The sequence below is a fragment of the Pseudopipra pipra genome, chromosome 1 (genome assembly GCF_036250125.1).
Source record: "Pseudopipra pipra isolate bDixPip1 chromosome 1, bDixPip1.hap1, whole genome shotgun sequence".
Classification (NCBI taxonomy): Eukaryota; Metazoa; Chordata; class Aves; order Passeriformes; family Pipridae; genus Pseudopipra; species Pseudopipra pipra.
The window spans coordinates 48,484,089-48,498,388 of record NC_087549.1 but is presented as its reverse complement, the minus strand read 5'-3'; the positions used below and the strand labels follow the sequence as shown (position 1 = coordinate 48,498,388).

The following is a 14,300-nucleotide window of genomic DNA, read 5'->3' as shown; positions in this document are numbered from 1 at the left end:
TCTGCACAAGCAGGGGCCTGATTCCACAGATGGATGAAGGAGGGAGAGGCAGATGTTCTCTTGAAGGAAAAAACGAAGTGTGAACTGAAGACACATCCTGTACCACGACTGCACATGCCTGCAGAAAATGCTCCACATTGCTCTGCTACAGAAGCTGCCTCTCCAGGACTTGCGTTTCCTTTGATATTCCTATGACCAGAAATAGCAAATAACAAATTGGGAATCAAAACCTATACCCGCCCCTGAATGCCTCTGCATTCAACAGAAACCAGTTGTTTTTCACCAGCATTTTTACGGTAATCTATTAAGCTATTTCCAGATTGCTTGAACCAAGAATAGCCAGGGAATGTCAAGTCCTTCTGTACATGGCCGTACCCTTCTTTTTTCTGTGAGAGATACACTTCCAGGCAACTATACAGGCCTCAACAACTACATCAAGTGTTCAGATCAGCAAATGTTATGTCCAAGAGGTAGATCATTTCCCCCCCTGCTGTGTCCAGAAACACGCAGTATTCTACAACCCGGCTCCTCTGCTTCTTCCCATCACATACACCAGTCACCGTTGTTTTCCTTATTCTGTCTTTGTCCAGAGTTTTGACCTCTGATTGACTTTGAAGTTTACATATGAGAAAAAACAGTCAGGCAGCTGCTAAAACAAGTGAGGAGAGATCAAACGGTTCTGAAAGAATTAAAAACAAACAACTTTTATCTTTTTCTTTTGTGTTTACCAATACATTAACAGATCCAGATAGATGGAGAGATACACAAATGTGCATACATATATATTCAAATGATAACATTTAAAAATTACATTAAAAGAATATTGTTTAGATTAGGGCAGCATTGAAGGATAAGGAAATTAGGAAAATTAGGAAATACCAGATTAAGAGTGCTGTGCTAATTTATTTCTGCCACTGGGTGTGATTATCCTGTGTTGTACAGAATGAGGCATGCATCCTGTGGGAAAGTCTAAAATATGACTGTGTCATGGAAGGGTTTGTAAGAAAGCATATGCACATGGGGAGGGACAAAAAAAGATTGCCTAGAGAGTCTTAAATCTGTCATTTTCTAATGTATCTGGAACTGACACTGTAGCTTAAATTATACTATTTACTGACTGGGGCTTAGGGAATTGGATGTCCTAGCTTGTTTTCTAGGGAGAAAAAAAGCCATTTATTGAGTAACACAAGCTGTCATTGCAGGTATAGGCTTTGAAGTGGGGGTACAATGTCAGGCATAAATAGGAGTTATTTGGTCCAGTTCCTGGAGCTGAAAGACCACTTACTAGAAATCAACTTCTATTTCCTCTACCTTACTAAACCTTCTTAACCCTCATCTCTGTTAAATCCAGTCTAGAAATTTCATTCTGCTTTTGCTGTACAATTTCTCCTAATGTTTCATCTACTATTACTGTTTCAGTGTCAGTGAGAACTTGGGTCTTTAAAATGATGTTGCCCAATTACTATGTTGGCAGACTGCCCTGACCTTTCCTGGAGAAACCCAACAAGAGAAAAGCAGTGGTAGTTCCCAACAGTTTCCATTTCAATGACTCTCACACAGAAATTCACAGAATACAGAAAAATATTGTCTCTGAGATGAACGACTTTAACTTCCAAAGGTCTGCCGAAAGTAATAAAGACATTAAACTTTCCTAAAGATGTCAAATTTCACAAATACCTAAAAAATATTTCTACAGATACCACATAAGTATAATTAATAATCTAAACCAGAATGCTTAAATTGACAATAAAGTTCTATTTGCTTCCTCAGAAGCTTCCTTTTATTTTTTTTTGACTAAAAAAGATTATTCTATCCTGTAAAATGTGAACTCTAAAGTGCTCTATAACTTGTGACAGAGACCAACAGTCTGTGCACTCTCCTGCCCCTTGATAATGCTTGTGTACTTAAGATAATCTCCACAGTCAGCTAATTCAAATTTGCTTTCCTAAATGCTTAAATAGTGCCAAATTATAGGATAGAAATTCCACCAAATCACAACTCTCTGTGTGTCATTTTGCCTTTTTGCCATAGATAAGCCATTGTCTCTTATACAGGCCATAATAAACTATAAAAGAGCCAGTTTGGATAAATGGAAATACATTTTCTTTTGTTTGTTTTGGGTTTTTTTTAATGCTGAATTTCACAGATTGTTAACATAGTCTTTGTAGAGCAAAGTAGCAGTATAAACAGGAGTAGAATTAACTTTTCAGTATTAGCTTCAGAGCTTAAGCAGTTTGTGTACAGCTATCTTTTCCATCTATCCCTTGGGCATAAAGGCAGCGAAAGAATTCCTAAAGAAGGGAAGGAAATTGAGTTGGTGAAGATCAAATTGCAAGCATGCATAATTTGGTGTACTGATGACTGTCCACCAGATATCGCCGCAGGAGACTTGCCAAGATGTTAATTGTCCCAAGGACTGGAGTTTGATGCTTAACAAACATCTCCTCAGTTTCATTGTGGATGAAAGTTATGACAGCTGCAAAGACTGCTTGTCTTAGTTGAATGTGCAATAATGAGACAAATCCATGATTTTAAATTAAAATCTTCTCCACTTGCAAGTAGAGGCTATTAGTAGGGTTGTTGCAGAGATAGGGAGTGTCATTCCAAAGCTTCGGTATGTGGAGTCAGCACAAGACTCCAAGGTTAGCTTTGTGGCTTCAAATTAACTCAGACTCTAGAGGAGCATGTAATTTTGTGTAGCTCTTTCCACTTTTGAAAATGTTGGGTTGTATCTTATAGACAGTGTCACAGTAGCACAGTGAAATCCTTGTGTCAAACAACTCAAAGCTGTTTTCATGGTCTTTATATGGAAGTCTACAGGTTGCAAACCTGGCAATATTGCAAGTTGCAAGATGTCATATGTCACCCCTCATCTCCAGATATATGAGCCAACAAACAGACCAGCTACTTGGTTTACTGTTTTCTGAAGCAAAGAGGTTGGTCAACAGCCCATTAAAAAGACTTATGGTGAATAAAATATTCCTAAGCACTCTGCAAATCCAACTTCTGTTAAGCAAGCCTGATATTTATCACCCCAGTGCTGAGCAATATACATACTGAGAAGAAATATCTCTCCATATAGGAAGAAAATTTTCTTATTTTGATAGCTAGGATTTCATCCCAGATATTAAGAAAACTCTGACTGTACCAATTTCTATCTGCATAGACCTAGACCTGCTGCTTGTGGAGAGAGTGTTATCCTCATACCAGCCTAGTAATGGTCATTCAGTTGGTCAATGATACGGGGCCTTTGTCTCTCATATTCCCTTTTCCACCAGATGAAGAAAAATCCTTCCAAATATATGTTAACGCATCCGATTCGTTGTAGTTGTTACTGTGGAAATTGTACCCATGGGATTGGATTCTGCTTTTGGCTGAAGAAGATTAAACTGCAGAGGGAATAATTGCAATTACTCAACAGCTATCATACATATGCTGAATTCCTGAAGCATGTAGGTGATCAGCATTTCCCATGGGCACCAGTAAAAAAAAGTCAAGTCCTTTTCCTATGATAATCCTAACTTCCTCCCAATATTCTTCTGAAATAAAATTTTGTAGCTAATGTTTACCCACAGCCTAAATCCATGATATATTCAGTTTCTTCTCTGTGTAAAAGTACAAAGAAAAAATTATCCAGTATGGGATATATGAATTACTTTCTTGGCTGGTAGTACTGGTATTTTTGCTATATTCCTAGACAGAGTTCTTGGAAACAAATGTAAGGTCAAATAATAATAAATAATGTTGAGAAAAAAAAAAATCAAACCAGAAGAATTACTGTGGCTGAAAGCTGAATCTTCATCAGGAATACATCCAGATATCTAAAAATAGTGTGCACTTCAATGTCTGTACATCTGTTTTGATGATGAGAAGTAACAACCATATTATGGCCGTTCCATAATTGCTACTGGTTCCTGAAATGCTTGTGTATCTGCAAAAGTTGCTGTCCAGCAATCTCAGTTGATTAAACAGTTAAGCATTTTCTTCCAAAGCAAGAGAACTTGGCATCAGCCTGGAGCTCAACCTGGAGTAGGCAGGACAAGTTGTGAGGTGGGAGAGCAGCTGTTGATCCTGTTTTTGTTTCGACTTCTGTTCGCAAGGAGTTATTTATCCTACTACACTTCACAAGCTGCTCCAACTTGCCATAAGGCTTTTCTTTCTTTCTGCAGCATTCAAAAGAGGCAGGTCTGTAAGTTGTCTTCTCTGACTATTCTGACTAGCCTGCTCTTTTTTTGTAAGCATACCCCATAGTGACAACAGAGCTTGAGGTGGCTTTATTGGGCAGAACACATTGCTGCGCCTGCTCTTTCCGATGTGCATGCATGTCCCTGTGTTCAGCACTTCTTGGGGAGCTCATACCAGGGAGCAGCTTTACCCCCAGCACCAGAGCAGCTCTTAGGGCTCCCCTGCTGCAATTGCAGGGAGGAAAACCCCTCTCACCTCCTCTCTGGGGAATGCACAGGCAGCAGAAAGAACAACCTGTGAGAAACTCACACAGCCCGCGGGCCATCCTCTAAGAGAAAAGTCTCCTTGGACACTTGGAAACATTTTCTTTCTAACTGCCAGGAAAAATACCAACGTTTATCTATGGCACTGGTGCCAAGTTACATTTTGGCTTGCTCATGCTTAGGAACTTTCTGGCTTGGAGAAAGAAGGAAAGGAAAGCAGGTAGGCCACAAGGCTCCTTGTTGCCTTTTATTTTGTCCACCTCTGGGCTGTTGTCTTTCTCCTTACTCTGCAGCAATTCATATGGGGGGGGGGGGGGGAAGAAGTGACTGTGGCAGCAAAGCACAACAGAAACTGGAAGCAAGAACCTTCCTACTGGGGCAGAGTGACCAGCAACTCTGCTGAGAGCTGGGGATAATAGCCAGGGCATGGTAACCCATGCTAACAGCTAGGAAAACTACTTGATGTGCTTCCAGTTTTGTTGGCCTGTTCCTCCTCTTACACCCTCCTGGAGAAAGTGTGGATGTGCTGCTTGCTGTCAGCTCTGCTGTGCACCTTGAAAGAGTTTCTCCATGCACTGAATACTTGCCTCTGGGAGATTAAGAATTTTGGTTTGCATAAATAGTTCATATTTTATTACTATAACTTACCCAATCATAAATTGCACTCATTATTTATTTTATTATTACAATGCATTATGTATTTTATGTAAATATATTTGATTCTTTAACTCCAGTTTGGACTGCTGGCTTTGCTTTCCCAGGAAGGAAGAATCCTTGTTTTGGGAGAATATATATTCACCCTCAGAGGAATTGCCAGAGGCTTGAAACCCGGTTGCTCTCCTCCTGCACTGTACAAAGTGAGGAAAACGCCATTATTCCCTTGTGCTGAACTGAGGATGAACAATAAAATCTGAGGAACACAGCCTGAAAAGGGGTTCATTCATTTGCTCTCCCATCCTAGTCTCCTCTTTGCTCTCTCTTACAGAAGATGTTGGTCTGGATCAGTTTCTGTTTTTCTGAAGGGAGCTTACCCTGGGACACTGAGGTAGCTGAGAACAACTGCTGAGCAAGGACATTCCCCACTTCAGTTTGAGCAAAATACTGTTTACCCCTTTCTCACTCATTTGCCTCTCCCATTTCCCTGTTTCTCACTGGAGGCAATGGCTGCCCGAGGCATGGGAGTAACAGCAGATCCCACAGCTGCAAGGGCTGTCAGACAAGGAAGGGCACACCAAGCCCCATAGACCATATCCAGGACCCTTGGAAATCTGCCACGTTGTCCTGTTACCATGCCCAAAGCCCCTTAAACACAAGGAGATGCCACTGCATGGTCTGACATTCTTCGTACACATATCCCACACTGACTAGGGCATTCTGGCATTTACTTCCAGGTGCCACTGCACAGCATGCCTATTAATAGCAGGAGATGATCCTCTTCTTACCACCACCATGTCCCTGCTTTGAGATACAAACAGAGGATCCCTTTGGATATCTGAAGAGGGAGGTCTCTAATTGTGGTTTCTGGTCCTAGATGTGCTGGTGCCAGCACAAGTGTCCTTCATTCGTGGGAAAGCAAAGAAGCAAGAGGCTCAGCCACTAGACCTGTAGCCTCCTGAGCTCAGAAAGTCTCAGTGGCTCAACTGTTGGCACTCTGACTTGGTTTTCTCTGCGTGTGTGGCCCCCTCCTGCTTGCCCACAGTTCTTTTCAGTCTTGCCTGTCTTCTTTGCAGGAGAGACCAGGAGGCTTAGGTCAACAAGTTCTGCTTACGCTTGGTGACATGGCTTGAGTGCTGGTTCATCAGGACTGGTTTCTGCCTATCTGCAAGATTCCTTACTCATCACAGACACCACCACCCATGGTGAAACTCCAGGTTCTCACAGTGGACCATGAGGGAAACTACAGCTTGCCACTGGCCAGGCCAGATTCATCAGTGAGACACTTGATAGCAACAAAAGTAGGAGAGCTCAGGAAGGGGAGCCCAGCTAAGCAGCCCTGGGCATGGTACATGTCTGAAGGTGACTGACCTGTATGCACAAAGCATCCTGACCCCCCATACTTGTATTTTTTGAGTCCTCCCAGTTTTAAATTTGACATGTAAGATTTGCTGCACCCGTCTATGCCAGCTTCATAGTATGCACACAGTGAATCCAGCCCACGTATCATCAAACGTGCTATCCACTGGCATCTGCTTTGGGGGCCTGCCTTTCCAATTGGGAGCCAAATGCTTTCGTCTGTGCACACTTGTGCCTTAAGATGGCATTAGAGCCAATGTGCTAAGGGTTGTTTGTGGTGGAGCCACTTTTTCTTTGAGTTGGTTACAAGACTGTTTCCTCAGATGGAACAGAAGCCAAACATCAGGAGACAGTTCCTTTGTTTATTCTTACCAGCTCCTGCCACCCAGAGCTCACCTAAAGAGGCTCTTAATTTCAGTGTTCATCAGAGACACATTCCCTGGTTTCCTTCCAGACCAGAGGATCGAATATTCTTTTGTTCCTTTGTTTTACAGATTCTCCCATCTTTTCTGCTTTCCTTTCATATATTTCCTGAATATATGCACTGAATGTTGGCCATAGTTGTTTCTTCTCTCACACGTCTTGCATGTCTGCTCTGTTACAGGGATTGCTCCCGTACTTGGGATGGAGATTGCTACTGTTTGTATGGTCTAGCTACAGGGAGGTCCCCTATGGAACTGTCTTAAATGAAGGACAGCAGTTAGTCAAATACAGAGCTATTTAAAGTAAAAAAAGCCAAGTTATTTGAAAACTGGGGGAACAAGAGGGTGGAGAGCAGCACCCTGGAAAGGGACTTGGGGGTCCTAGTTGATGGCAAGTTGAACATGAGTCAGCAGTGCTCTGGCAGCCAGGAAGGCCAACCATGTTCTGGGGGGCAAAACATCGCCAGCCAGTCGAGGGAGGGGACTGTCCCTCTCTGCTCTGCACTGGTGGGGCCTCACCTTGAATAATGTGTGCACTTTTGGGTGCCATCATATAAGAAAGATGTTAAGCTATTAGAGAGTGTCCAAAGGAGGGCTAAGAAGATGGTCAAGGGCCAAGAGGCAAAGCCATATGAGGAGCAGCTGCGGTCACTTGGTCTGTTCAGCCTGGAGAATGGAAGACTGAGGGGAGACCTAACAGCAGTTTACAGCTTCCTCACAGGGGAAGCTGAGGGGCAGGTGCTTGATCTCTCCTCTCTGGTGATCAGTGGCAGGACCCGAGGGAATGGCATGGAGTTGTGTCAGGGAGGTTTTAGGCTGTATATCAGGAAAAAGTTTTTTACCTGGAGAGTGGCTGGGCACTGGAACAGGCTCCCCAGAGAAGTGGTCACAGCACCAAGCCTGACAGAGTGCAAGAAGCATTTCAGCAATGCCCTTGGAGTTGTCCTGACCAGGAGTTGGACTCGATGATCTTTGTGGGTTCCTTCCAACTCAGGACATTCTATGACTCTATGATTCTAAAAGTCCGCTCACAACTGTCCCAGACTGCTCGGCCAAAGTTAAAAGAAACTTTTTGCTTTGATAACCCTGTTCTGTTTCACATATAGGGATGACAATCTTTCACTGGAATAGAAAGATAAGGAAATACGTGTATGTGAAGGCCTCACATATTATAATACTGAGAAGCATAGAAAACCCTAGGAAGAAGCTACTGCTTTGTCCTCTGAAAATGGGACTGGGGTCAGGGAGAAATCTGATGCGTTAAAACTCACTTCTACCCAACCTTGTCTTTCTTTTCCTGCCAAACATTCAGCCCATCTCCTGATATTGTGGGACATGGGAGAACAGTTGTGACAGAAGTGGTCCCACCCCCTCTAACAGATTACAGCAGCAGAGATCCCCTATTCACTGGGGAGAATCTACTGTGGGAATCTCCAGTTGGTTTAAGCTCACACTCTCATGCATAAGCAGAGCAAACTTGGCAGGCTGATCAGTCTGTCCCTTAGGAATATTGACAGATGAATGTAAACTCAACTACCTTGCTTTTTCATTCCAGTTGGGGAACTTGCTCTGTGTACTAAGTACATCAGCATCTGGAGTCACTTGGAACAACAGGAGAAAGCATTTTCCGGTGTCAAAAGTAAAATTTTGTACAGCATTTATAACTTGCAGAAAATCAGGGGGTTGGCTGTGCTTCATTTCCCACCATCCTGAAAAAAACCAAACAAAACAAAACCAGTGTGGGAGCTTCACAATCTATAAGGGCTGGGGTTTCTTTTTTGTATAGCTAAATGGCTGATAGCCCTTTTGCCTCTGAGCCTGCAAAACTCAAAGATGTAAAACCAGCTCCTGAATTTTCCTTACTGTTCTCCCCACCACCATCGTCTTCACTATCCTTTAACCCGGCTCATTACTGAAAGCTGAAAACACAAAAGTAAACATTAGTTAATGAGGTTCGCACCTGGGGGTGGTAAACAAAGCTGCTCTCCATGCCTGTGAGCTCTTGAAAGGAAACTCGCTGCTGTAGGAAAACAAATCTCAGCATAGTAAGAACAGGTCTGCCTGGGGTACAGTGTGTGTGCACAGAATAGGAAGAATATTTTCATTTTTCTGATTTCATAATTAGACAGGGAATGATGAGATACAAAATCTTTCCTAAATTTGTCCCTCCAATTAAAAAAATACATATTTGCCTTATCTTTGTTTTCATTGTAGTTAGAAGCAGAAATTCATGCTAATCTGATTCCTTACTCCTCTGTAGTTTGAGACATTTCAAATCCATATTTTTTATCCTGAGATTTTGTCTCAAATGCAGAGAATTGAGACTTTGTCTTGAACTTAGAGAATCAAGACTTTGTCTGAAATGCAATAATATGGCGCACGCTAAACAAAACAAGTCTTTGTGTACCATTGTTATCAAAACATTGTAGCAGCAGGAAACAGCTAGACATGGACTTTCCTTTGCTAGTTAACTGCTACTACAGATCTGTTAAAGTTCAACTCATACTTTTAAATCCTATTGCAGTAGCTGAATGCTTTACTAGAGAAAAAAACCAGTATTTGAGATGGTTCTTTGCAAAAGAGTAATGCATATATCAAATCAGTACATTTTCACCTTACCGTTTCCTTCATTCAATCCACACTTCTCTGAATGTGACTTTCACTCCTGCATCCAGCCATGACCTGGCTCCCGCCTGCTTGGTGGAGCACAGCCGGCAACCAGGCATGAGACCCCCGGGCAAAGTGTCCTTCTTGGGAGTAGTCCATCAGGGCCAGGTTCACCCCTTCGGACATTGCTCACCAGAGCCAGACTCAGTCCCAGTCTTGAAGAAGCTGCTGTGAATTCATCAGAAGAATCACACTGCACAGTTTAATACCCATGGCAGAATCTGGTCTTTCTTGCAGTGCTTTCCCCTCCACAGGACTATGGTTTGAAAAAAAAGCAATGTCTATAAAAGCAGACGTCCCTAGGCATGCATTCAGGGATGGATTTTCTTCTCTTCTTCTTGTGCTCAAATCAGGGTGAGGACTGAAGAGAGCCCACCTGAAGACAAAGGAGCCAAAGGAGAATCAGACTGTAGCTCTAAGAAACACCTATTCCTATTGCTTCTCAGACTTTTATTACTGCAAATATATAAATCTTTTTATTAACTGACTTCAAAGATCATAAAGCCCTAATTGTGTGTGCAGACTAGTAATGCAGTGTGCTGCTGATGCATAAAACACGCCTAGATAGTACACAAATACTCAGGCTGGGCTTAAATTTAGCTTCAACCACACAAAAGATATCTTTATAACTAAGAATGATGGGAAGAAAGATCTCATTCCAGACCAGATGAACAACTCATTTTTTCACTGATCCTGGATTTGGCTGACCTGACTTAAATGTGACCTAAGACATTTTTTAATGCTTTGGAAATTGCATCAACATACTTGGGTTGGAGATGCCACAGTCAGGGAAAAAAAAAACAACAGGGATTCTATTTTTAAAATTCTGCTGTTCCTTTTTAAAATAGATCAGTCAAGCATAACTTTTCCTATAGCTGTAATTTTTCAGGCTAAGCAAACTCCAGTAATTTCAAAAGCACTGGGAACAGAGGGTCACTTGGGGCCAGCCAGAAAAAAATTTAACTCTTTTTTCTTTTCCAGTAAAAGTTTTCATCATGTTATTATTGGTGAAAAGAGTCAGCTTATAAATGAAAAGGTAAGCTTTTCCTTGCAAGAAAACACAAACTGAAAAGATATGTAACAGGAGTGGTTTCGGAGCTCTAAGGGAACATTAATGAGGGAAGAGAAACACCCAGGGGAGTTCAGCTGTGCATTTTCTTGGTACCTAGAAAGCATACTGAGAACTAGATTTTGCTAAATGATAGCCTGACTCCCTTGAAAATTTAACACGAATAGTATAGATCCTTGTTTTGTGATTGTTTCGTTTTGGGCAGCTAGACTTTTATGAGCTAGTGTATTAGGTGATTTTTAGATCATACATTTTATACAAATATACAAATAACCCTGAAACACTGAAAACCCCAAGCTTAGGTGGATAGGCTGTCTTTGCCATTAGAGTGTGTTTAGCACTCTCCTAGCCCAAATTCACACCTTTGAGCATTGGACATCCCACAGATAAAATCCCTTGGAGTAAAATGCTGTCTTTACTTAACCTGTGAGTTGCAGCTCAGATTTACTGATTTCAGTGGGGACTCCATTCACTTTTATTTAAAAGTTATTTGCTCTCCTCTTGGCAAGTCATAGGGTAGGTGACTTTTTTTCCCCACTACTTTTCAGTTATGAGAATGGCATTAAGAAGACCCAAACAAATCCCAAGTGGCTTCTAATGGGGTGAAGTAATGATAGTTTGGAACTGGAAAGACTTAGCCTCTGTAGTTTGAGAACCAAACTGGGGAAGCTAGGATGGACGTTCAGGCTTTGAAAACAGCAGCTATCTTCTGTTTGTTTGTATCTACATTTACGTTGGGATAAACAGCTCTCAGCAGAAGAAAATGCAAATTGTTTAGGTATTTCAGCCAAAGGACAGCAATTATAACAAGACACTCCTTTCTCTACCTTCAAAGCATTTGCTAGTATCAACAACGGACCTGAGATCAAGTCCTGATGCTTACATATCTTCTAACTGAGCCAGCTTGACACTTAAGAGTTCTACTATTATGCATTAGACATTGTGAAATGTTGCAAACGGTTTCTAGTTAGAGCTTTTTTATCCCATTGATTATGGAATAACAGTTACTTTGTTACACTGCAATGATGTCGCAAAGTCCTCCTTGAGAAATGAGCTACCTCGTGCTGCAACTGCAGAGTGGGATCAATGGATGGACAGGACACCAATGAATCTCAGGCCATCCAAACAGTTCAGTAGCACCCCCTGAAACATCCACAGTTCCTTACTTGTCAAGAATTGTGTTGCCTTAATAAATCACATAAAAAATGTTTAATGATATTATAACTTAGACAACACTGAGGATGCATTGCTTCTAGGAAAAAAAACAACCCAACAAAACAAAACAAAACAAAACAAAGACCCAAACCAACCAACCAAAAAAAAACCCAAAAAAACCCCCCAAAAACCAACCAGATGTAAGGATTTGAAATAAAAAAACTTTGGTTGTCTGGAAGTGTATACCAGGAAGGAACACCCTGTGGATACAACTACAGTAGCTTCTGATGCTGACATTGACAAAACCAAAGGGAGCCTTCTCCAATGCAACTAAGATTTCCACAAGTTGATCGAAACATGAAGAACTCTATGAGCAAAAGTGTCTTTTAATTAATAAACAAATGTCTGCAGTATATAGGCTATTATAAAGAATAATTTTTAAGGGCTCAGTCAAATATGAATTTATTTCATGGTTTAAAAATGCTAAAGATAACTTTTAAATAAGAATGGTGTGTTTGATTTATGCAATACCATTTGATTAATGCAGTAATATCTTTTGATCCTTACTGGGGTCTAAGGACCATAGAGAGTGTTCTTTCACCTTTCTGTCTCAGTACAGACAACATAGATCACAGCAGTTAGAGCCTGTGCAGAGAATTAAGAGATAAGGCAGTTAATAGCTTTTAATTCTGCTTTTGCCTCTTTGGCAGAGCTACAACAAGTAATTCCACTGGGCTTGATTCAGATTTCCTGCCAGTGATACTTGAGCGCTTTTGTAAAATACTTTATAAGCAGAAGTTGAAAAGTGCAATATAAAGGTTAATTGTTCATTTTGTATCTGTTACTGGAAAAGTTCTCCAGCTAAAAGAGAAAAGAAATAAAAACAATAATGCCTTCATATTTTTTCCTTCCTTTTACTTGAAAAGTAAATTTACTTGAAAAGTATTTATAAATTTTTATTTTTGGATTTTGTTTCTAAAAAAGCAGCTTAAATATTTTTCCATAACTGCACTTGTGAATGATCCTAATTGGTGCAATTGAGCAGCTCAATGCAAACTAGTATTCAAAGACTGCAGAGGAATCCTACATGAAACACTTCCTTGAAAATCTAGTCACCTCGGGCAACGGCTAGTTTGAATTGTATAACCCAAATAGCACCAGACCACCAGTCAGATGAGAAATATGCAAAGAAAAATCCTGAAGATATTTTAAGGAGCTGTAGTATGGGGACAAAGTAAATTTGACTTGAACACTTCTCGAATCAGATCAGAAGTTGTCAGTGACATACTGTTAAATATTGTGGTAAAAAAGTCACACTTTTGGCTGAATTATGTTTTAAGCAATCTTAACTCTGTTTGGGTGGGACTTGGGCTTGTTCTGGGCAACGGCTAGTTTGAATTGTATAACCCAAATAGCACCAGACCACCAGTCAGATGAGAAATATGCAAAGAAAAATCCTGAAGATATTTTAAGGAGCTGTAGTATGGGGACAAAGTAAATTTGACTTGAACACTTCTCGAATCAGATCAGAAGTTGTCAGTGACATACTGTTAAATATTGTGGTAAAAAAGTCACACTTTTGGCTGAATTATGTTTTAAGCAATCTTAACTCTGTTTGGGTGGGACTTGGGCTTGTTCTGATACCGTTAAAACAAGCATCATCAGCCAGTTCTCAACTTCTTGTCATTTTTTAATTTCCAGGTTGTTGTTGCCAGTCACTGATGTCCTTTAACTAGACATTCAAATCAGAGCCCTTTTAATCTCTGTATTGCAGCCATTTCCAGCTACCTACCTCATTTTCCTCAGACATCTTGCACCTCTTCTTTTGCATCTACCCTTTGCCTCCATCCTCATATGCTGGAGGTGGTGAAGAAACATAAGATTATCACAGAGTCAGAGGCAGGTTTCTATCCACAAAGAGGCACACTACGAGTCACATGCACTTTTTGTATTTTCCTAGCCCTGTCTGCCAAAATCCAGCCTGGACCCAGATGAGGAACTGCACACATGTTGGCAGCATACATCATGATAGAGTTTACAAAGCCATTTCCATGTGAATATCACAGGGTAGACACTAAAGAGAACCTGAGCTGTGCAGAGGCAGATCTTTGAAATGTGACTACAAGAAGTCTAGTGACAGGAATGGATGGCTTGATGCAATAGGGTGCTGCTGATTCCTGAGGTGACCAGCTTATTCAAAGCCAGCAGGTACAATGGCAACTTGAGGGAAGATTCCAAGCCTAAACTTTGAGGCTAAATGCTCTCTTATTAGAAAAAAAAAAAAAATTCAAGGGATGTGAGTGGACAGTCCTAGGAGATGCAGCCAAAGAGGAGATGGTTGGGCATGCAGTGCTTTCTCTGTCTTTGGCTGTTGCCTACAGGAGGATGTCAAGATAAAAAAAAAATGTATATAACCTGCCTCTGGCCCAAGTAAGGAAGCCTGTTTGAGAGCTCTTTTCTGCTTGCATTTGTTTGTTTGTTTGTTCATTTTATTTCTTTTGTGGGGTGCTCTAGTTTTCTGGGCAT

The 14,300-nt window shown here is 41.1% G+C and overlaps 1 long non-coding RNA gene across 2 annotated transcripts; it reads right to left on the bottom strand.

The window, feature by feature from the left end:
* Positions 1–703: 703 nt before the first annotated feature.
* LOC135414608 (uncharacterized) lies at positions 704–10,116 on the bottom strand. 2 transcript variants are annotated; one of them, XR_010430742.1, is made up of 3 exons: positions 9,503–10,116; positions 8,421–8,592; positions 704–8,005 (listed from the first exon to the last, which is right to left on the bottom strand). It is a non-coding gene; the product is annotated as an uncharacterized LOC135414608 (long non-coding RNA). The 2 variants fall into 2 exon arrangements; XR_010430741.1 differs by having other exon boundaries at positions 704–8,592.
* Positions 10,117–14,300: the final 4,184 nt, after the last annotated feature.